This window comes from Pezoporus flaviventris, unplaced genomic scaffold (assembly GCF_033815535.1).
Source record: "Pezoporus flaviventris isolate CSIRO_AGI_PZ_B2104156 unplaced genomic scaffold, CSIRO_AGI_Pfla_v1 ptg000045l, whole genome shotgun sequence".
Taxonomy (NCBI): Eukaryota; Metazoa; Chordata; class Aves; order Psittaciformes; family Psittacidae; genus Pezoporus; species Pezoporus flaviventris.
Window position 1 is genome coordinate 13062878 of NW_026892593.1, and position 8775 is coordinate 13071652.

Here is an 8775-nt window from a genome sequence, read left to right on the forward strand (position 1 = left end):
GCTGTGTCTGAACTTCCCTTGACATACCTACAGCTTTGTTTCACTTGGTTTAGCTATGATGGCAATTTCTGTAATTGTTCAGGTGTCTGTAACTGTACTTTTTTTAGGTTATGTGATAAGAGCTTATCTGCACACCCACAAAGGAGCACAGAGCTGCAATGGGTTGGGGGAGCACTTCTGGCTACTCCCAGACCCACGGCCAGAGATCCTTCAGCCTATCAAAAGCCCATCTCTACCACTCCAAAGAACAGGAGAAAAATGCAGAAAGCAGATGGGAAACACAAATTAAGGACTCAAATGGAAGGACATTGCATCTGGGCCCCTCACAGGACTGTCCTAGCAGAGCCTCAGCCTTTTTGTCCAGGTGCAAAATCCATCACGATTGGGACCAGTCACCTTTTGAACTAAAGGGGAGCTCCTACTGAGGGGCAAGGGACACAATATGGGAGGAAGGGAAAAAGCGTGCTATGATTGCACAGGATGTATTAAGGCATGTTTAGGGGAGGAAACAAAGGTGGGAAAAGAGAAGGATTTAGGCAATTTGGGAAGAAACAAGTATGGGCGATAGAGGGATGAGCGAATAGAAGAGTCCATTTGCATGTAAAAAGCAGCTGGTCAGTATACTTGTCTGGTCATGCCTTGTACCTTATCACTGCCGTCTGTTCTGTCTTCTTATTAAATTCCTTCAATTATTTTCCAATAAGGGGCTCTTGACTCCATGTTCATGTGCATGTATGGGGTCTGTAGTGCCAGTCACTGGAGTGAGTGTGGTTGTGCAAGCAAGTGTGTGACCACCAGTGAAGATAAAACTGAATGAGCAGCAGGAAGTGGCGGGGGATCAAGGGGTGAGTGTGGGTGTCTGGGGGCCAAGTCTGAGCGTGAGAGTACCAGTGTATCCAAGAGTGAGAGCACAGGGAGGCTGGCTATGGGACCAGGGAGTCATAGGCGCCTCCATGTATGTATTTGTGTGTGAGTCACAATCTGTATCATCAACTGGAATGTGGCTGTGACCTTACATGTTTGTCCAGCTGCCAACAACTGGAGATACTGGGATCCAGGGACAGCGACTGGACAGGCTGAGTATATGAGGCCAGCTGCTGGAGGAATTCACACTGTGTGTGTATATATAGATATGATATATATTCCCACTAACGTCTCTATCCTTCTCAGCCAAAGAGAAGAGCAGGATGGAACCATTGCTGTTACCTGTGTTTGTGCGAGTGTTCTATGTTTCTGCCTGTTATCTGTGTGGCTAAACACATATATATATGTGATGTATATCTCTGCTGAGTGTGCATGCGCTTAGTGGAAATACATTTTCAGCCTCCTTACTTGTTAGACCTGGGGGCATGGAGCTACTGCAGCCTTACCTCTCTCAGACTGTTAGGTCTAGCATGACATATTTTCCTCTTAACCCTTTTATCTTTGTATGGTACAAGCATAGTTTTATATCAATAAGAGTAGTAAGTAATTATTCTGTGTAACATAGAGAACTGATACAAGAGCAGCATTCTGAAAACTGGAGACAGGATTTGACATGAGGGGGTTCAGGACTGGTAAGAAAATTAACTCTATCCCAGACATAAGGTAAGAGATGGAGCACATTCTTGGCACTGGGGCCTCACAGCTGGAGCCACCTGACCAACAATCAGTTATAGAGATGCAAACCTGAAGGTGGACAAAACTGGTTTCAGGGGTAACAAGGAGAAGAGAGGCGTGGTATCAAGCATACAGAAAAGGCACCATACATAGTAAGTTTGGTTGTAATGTGGAGCCAATTCATACCAATGAATAAAGATGTAAAAACATTTAAGCAAACATATAAAAATTACTGAGAAGGAACCATCAACCTCACACTAGTTTTTGCAATAACACTTTCCATAACACCCCCCTAACCAGCACCCATAGTAGTTTAAAACCACCAATATTAGGACCCAGGGAAAAAGGGAAAGGGTGAGCATAACACAAGGAATAGAGATAGAAACTAAGTGTGTGTAAAAAAAAAATTAACTTCATTATTACTCTTTAATGATTAGATCTGGATTAATAATGGTTAGCTTGTTAAGCTTTTTGTAATGTGTGCAATAAGTTCATGGCTTTATGCATATGTAAGGTTTGCTTCCTATTTCCACAATAACAAGATTTTGAACATAACACTGCATATGCTGAAAGGTTGCTAATCTTTAGAAATGGATATCACTACAAATCTGGCAAAGTGTGTAGACACACAAGAATGATGTATTCTGGAACACTGGAGGCACTGGATGAAAAGAAGGGCAATGAGAAGATCATGGTGCTATTTCAGTGAGGTAATCATGGAGGAAATACAAAGAAAAAGACAATATTGTGGACAGAGGGTAATATTGCAGGAATGGTACTTGAAAGAAACCATGTTACATCGGCCCGGGAATCGTTGTCTAAAAGTTTTAAAAAAGAATTTATCAAAAAATATTTTATGATTTCTATGAATGCTAGTGACAATATTCTGTTAAGTACTATTTGCCTTCTACCAAACTATGAAAGCTCTTCTAAAATCAATTGTATCAATGATGTAGCTTCTGAAAATAAAATCCCCTACTGCTGGTCCCTTGACAGCTGTGGATCAGAGCTTTATATAGCTGACACTTACACACAATAATGTCACTTACATGAGTTTGAATGGACAATACCACACTGAAACTGTTCTTGATCTATTTTGGAATTTGAAGACCTTCCATTCCAAAGTTTTATGCACAACTTCTATCCACACACACAAAAAAATTCTTTTGTTTTCTACAAGAATAATTACTATCTTCTACTAGGCTCTCCAGGAGAAATTTAAATCAAGATAAAATAATTGAGGTGTAAAAGTCTGTTCAGAAGTTATCATGCTGACCTATGTAGGTACTCATTTGAGGGTGTTTATTCTAAAGGTCAGATAAATGTGGAAGCTGTTACTTGCAACTGCTGCTAATTCATGGATAATGTTAATCAACAAATTCTTAAATTTGCTTCTGTAAACAGCAGTAAGCCCCAATTTGGTTGTACCCACAATTACCAGCACATCTACTCAAGGATCTTTTTCTTTGTCATGACTACTGTCACACCCAAATGAGCTGATGTCATCTAACCTAAGTAATCTTGAACCTAATATTGTCTTATTGACTCCCAGTTTTTGATCTGTCACCATTGTCCAAAGTCATGGACTCATTTTAACTCGACACATTTTATGGATATTTTATGGATATTTTACAGGAGTAGTCCATATAATAATAATAATAATAATAATAATAAAGCAGCTGCTTCCTGAGGTTAGTCCACAGCACTAATGATGTGGTTTACTTGCTTTCTGGGAGTTAATTTACTTGCTATGACAAGGTAAAGTTGATTAAGAAGCTGAAGTGATATCTAACCACATGGAACATGGTAACTGAAAACTCACAGGATTCAAACAATAATTTTAAGCAGATGATCAGAACCGATTGTTCTTTCACTGAGGTGCAACAAGATTGGCCCTTAATTGGCCATACATTATTTAATATCTTGAAAGATTTGGAATAAAATAAACGACCGATAAAGCTGGAGATGAACATGGAATGCTAAATAATGTCCAGAAAGGACACCAGGTTATTTTTTAAACAATTAAATACCAAACAGCATACATTTTAACACAGAAAAATAAAAAGGCATACACCTTGGAGCAAAGAATGCTGGGCTGTAGAGATAAAGTGCTAGTAGACAATGAGTAGACAATGCCCCTTTGACAGAAATATTACTGGATAATTAGGTAAATATGAGCAGAGAACACAGCCAAAATCTGTCAATTTAAAAAACTTAAATATTGATTAAAATACCTAACTTATTCTGTTCTTGCATTTGGCAATATTTCAGTTTCTATTAATGTAATATGTCCCATTCTGGTATTCATAATTCAAGAGGTAAGTTATTATGTTGGAGAAGATTCAAAGAAAAGCCTCAAGACTGTTGGTGGTATTGAGGAAAAAGAGAGTGGGAGTATTCAAGAAGCTAATCCTTTTAGGATCATGCAGTCATAAATGGAAAAATATTGGACTGTTGCCCTAGTTCTGTTCTGAAACTACCTCTGAGAAAGAGACTGTTGAAAATAGAAGAAATATAGAGAGGACTTGTGTCTGTAGGCTAAGTTGGCTGTTGGCTTCTATGGATTTCTGTTTTGGTATTGCTGTAGCGAACTAGTATGTGATAAGAGAAGGATTTTCAGTGTCCTAAAGCAAATTATAACAGAGCCCAATGCCTGGAAATTGAAACCACAAAAATTCTGCATAATTTAAAGTTGAGAAATTAACCACTGGAAAACTTTACAAAAGTTGAATTGGCAGTTCATCACTAAAATTATGAAAATCAAAACTAATTATTTCCCTATGAGAAGTATTCTCAAACTGAAATCAGGACAGGAAAGTTGCCTAGAAAGTCAGGGCAGGTGAACACAATTTCCTTTTTGATTTTACGTGTCTATGATGTTTAGAAATTGGAATTAAAAACATAACTTCATTTCAGTCTAGTTAAGAGATGGCTGATACATACCCTGAGCTGGTAAAAATCTGGGATCTAGATGTCTACATTTTGAAAATTTCAGACTTAAACAACAAACTGTTAGCTTTATGAATCTCAAAGAAGTTGATGAACACTGTTAAAAAAAAAACTATTTCCAAACAAGTGTTTCCAGGTCTGATAAGCCATAATGTAGAGATGTACTACTGATACCTAAAGTTACAAATAAAAGAACCAAATAATAAATACGTTTTTAGAGTCAGCAGGAGAAGAACATTTTCAGAGAGTTCCATAATTGCTGAATGATATTTAAACATTGAGAATGTTAGGCCCAGATGGGCATGCTGTGAACTGCTCAAAACGTTAAATACTAATATTCATAAAACAGCAATTTTCACCCTTTATGTATTCATAGAATCACAGAATCAACTAGATTGGAAATGACCTTTAGGATCATCAAGTCCAACCATTACCCCAGGACTGCCAAGACCACCACTAAACCGTGTCACTGAGGGCCTCATCTACACGGTTTTTGTACGCTTCCAGGGATGGTGATTCCACCACTTCCCTGGGCAGCCTGTTCCAATGCCTGATCACCCCCTCTGCGACGAAACTTTTCCTAACATCCAATCTAAACCTCTCCAGATGCAGCTTGAGGTCATTACCTCTTATCTTATCACTTGTTACTTGGGAGAAGAGACTGACCCCCACCTCACTACAGCCTCCTTTCAAGTAGTTGTAGAAAGCAATAAGGTCTGTCCTTAGCCTTCTCTTCTCCAGACTAAACAACCCCAGCTCCCTCAGCCATTCCTCATCCCACTTGTGCTCCATACCCTTTACCAGCTTTGTTGCCCTTCTCTGGACCTGCTCCAGCACCTCAATGTCTTTCTTGTAGTGAGGGGCCCAGAAATGAACACAGGATTCAAGGCCTTTCCTCACCAGTGAGAGTACAGGGGGATGATCACTGCCCCGGCCCTGCTGGCTGCACTATTTGTGATGCAGGCCAGGATCATGTTGACTTTCTTGACTGCCTGGGCACAAGCTGGCTTATATTCAGCTCCGTCATTCAGCACCACCAGGTCCTTTTAAACCAAGCAGCTTTCCAGCCACTCTTCCCAAAGCCTGCAGCATTGTATGGGGTTGTCATGACCCGAGTGCAAGACCCAGCACTGAGCCTTGTTGCACCTCATACCATTGACCACAGACCATCAATCCAGCCTGTCAAAAATAAAAATAAATTAAGCTGCTGCTGGCATATTATTTTTGCTTTCATCTGTGAACCTTGAAAAGGTTTTGATTTTAGCAGTTGTCTATCAGCAGAGAATTTCCCTCGTTCTCTTACTTCTAGCATGTAATAAAGTCATAAGTGCCCAAGAGTTAAGATTAGTGATCTGTGTGGTTTAGAAATTCAAAATACTAATATTCTGTCATTGCTCGCAACACATGATAGGGTACCCATGCCAAAGGAATGGGACAACCTGTTCATTCACTTTCATGACACAGAACAGGCATACCAAACCTCAGCATACTGCAGTACGGGTACTGCTGCTTTAAAGACAGCATTTCCTGAATATCTGTGTGAAGCACTGGGAAGCACCTATTACTGCACAGCTGAGTAGAACCACACCCAAAATAAAGCAGGTGCTGCTGAAATTTTTTAGACGTGAGTCAGCACTAAGAGTTAATTTACTCACAATGTCTCTTTAACAAGGAAGAAAACACTGTACAGATGAATCAGAAAAGGCTAGAAAACGCAATTTTCTCAAGAAAAGAAAGTAGGGAGAATTAAAATTGTCTTTACCTCTATGTTGCTCAAAACCATAGTTCCGTTTTTTGTGTTAACTACATGCAATACTCAGAGGTCACTAATCATCTTATTAAAGCAGATAAAGACAAAACTGACTTTGCAGGGTTGGGAGATGAGGTTTGGGAGGCACTATTTTTTTTATATCAGTGAAACACCTAAATACTTCCAGCTGAAAAAAATTATCACTTTCTATTCTAATGATTCATGGAAAGCATATCTGAGTTGTTTTCCATCTCCATTTCCCCTTGTGGTCTCAGTTCCCAAAACAAACTGCCTCTCCAATGATACGCTGGGGTCGTGTAACTGTAGTGCATCATGAAAAATGCAGTCTGATCAGAAAGCTTAATCCATTTGATTGTGAAGACAGATGAAAATAAATTAGAGGAGAATAGACTATGTTGGAAGGAACCTACAATGGACTCACGGTCCAACTGCATGATTACTTCAGGCTGAACAAAGTTAAAGCACGTTACTAAGGGCGTTGTCTAAACACTAAGAGGCAAGGTGCATTGACCACCTCTCTAGAAAGCTCCAGAGTTTGGCTCAATCTCTCAGTAAAGAAACACTTCTTAATTCCAAACTTCCTTCTGGGCAGGCTTTGAACCATTCACAATGCATTCGCATCACCATATTCCAAGGAGAAGACTTCCTCTGCCTCACAAAGCTGTGGAGAGCAATGAGGCCACCAATGATTAATCAATTCGTTGACTGTTTAATGCAACCCAGGATGTGGCAAGCGTTACTCCATTCTAGAAAACATTCCTGGCAGTGGTGGGATTTGAACCCACGCCCCCGAAGAGACTGGAGCCTTAATCCAGCGCCTTAGACCGCTCGGCCACACTACCTTACTGATGTCACTGCTTCCATCTCCACCAATCGTATTCCCCAATCATCAGCTTTTCACAGGATGTCCAAAAGAGATATTCTCTATCCATGATTTAAATATAGTAGGAAAAATAACCAAGCATGGCTCTTCCTACTGAGGGAGACAGCTGCTCCTTCCAGGGGACCACATATTTCTGGTACCCTCATCTGTTGTCAGGGAACAACAGCTGGAAAGTTCTACAAATATCTCCTTGCCTATGAATCTGTGATCCTTTCCCAAGAAAAGAAAGAAAGAAAGGGTGATGGTATATTTTTGGGGAAAATGTGTTGGCTTTTGCATTCAACTTTGTATTTTCATATTTTTTTGAATGTAGTGACTGTAGAGAGTAGTGCAGTGAAACATCTGTCTGTCCACACAAACACAGTCACTGCAGTGCGAACACCCTCTACTCTAGGTCTCTAACACATGCTGTTTGGAGGACCAATGTTAAATATCAAAGTTCCCCAATGAATGAATGAAGGAATATAAGTCCATGAATCAAAGCACTTCAGAGCATGAAAATCAGATGTCTGTAGGAATATGACTACTCTACTACTATGTGATATGCTATTGGCATAAGAGTAAGAACAGAGTGAGGTCCTAAGTGTTTATGCATTAATCTGTGATAACCTGTAGAACATGGAATTCAAGGGCTTGTTTCATGATCACTTTGACATTTTCAGGTACAGTTCAGCTGAAACATACATTACAGACTTTGATTCTAGTTAAATGCTTTGACACCTAGGTAGCTGTTTTCCCTATTCTGCTCCTTTTGAAGTGCTGCTTTTGTTCTACATGCCCTCCTGCCAAGTAAATAACATGTTGTCACTAACTCAGTAATACTAGATGCTCCAGCAGCTTGAGCAAACTGTGTCTATATATAACTATACAAAAGCTGGATGATGAAATTTCTTTAAACCTGTTAGAGTAAGTACTGTAATACCACACAGTTGTTCCAAATGTTGAATGTGACATACGTACTTACCAGGGATACAATGTGCAGATACTGCATTTAATTTTGTAAATTTTTGTTTCTGGACTAAATTTTTCATAGTCCTTCACACAAACCGTACCAGTAAAAGTAACAATTTAATCTTTTTCTAACATGTGCAACATGAAGAACACTATATGGGTTATTTCTAACTTTCAGAGTTATATATAATTGCATATATATCTAATAGCTCAGCCTCCTATGGCCCTGATGGACAATCACGTAGGGTTTGTTTGTCAAGTGATTCAAAATATGTGAGCCTTACTGGGAAGTGCTAATAGCCTGGTGTCTAGGTTCTCTGACATCCTATTAACCTGTAACTTCTGACATAGCCATTTCAAATCATGTCCTCTTATCTCTGTGATAGAGTCAGGTGAATTATTTTGTGTGTGTGTATAGTATTGGTATGAGCTCCCTCAATGTTTATAGAATGTCATCGCTCCTGCAATTCAGATGCAATGCCTTAGGGTACTCACAACATAAACTGATACCATCTCTCTACCTGTTTTCGATGATAGTACTGGTTTCTTCCTCTTTCCTAAGTAAATTTTGTATTTAGCATTAACAGCTGCATAATTAAGGTCTCTAAGGAACCATTAGTAA

The 8775-nt window shown here is 39.5% G+C and overlaps 1 non-coding gene across 1 annotated transcript; it reads right to left on the reverse strand.

The window, feature by feature from the left end:
* Nucleotides 1-7079: 7079 nt before the first annotated feature.
* TRNAL-AAG (transfer RNA leucine (anticodon AAG)) lies at nucleotides 7080-7161 on the reverse strand. Its single transcript has one exon. It is a non-coding gene; the product is annotated as a tRNA-Leu (tRNA).
* Nucleotides 7162-8775: the final 1614 nt, after the last annotated feature.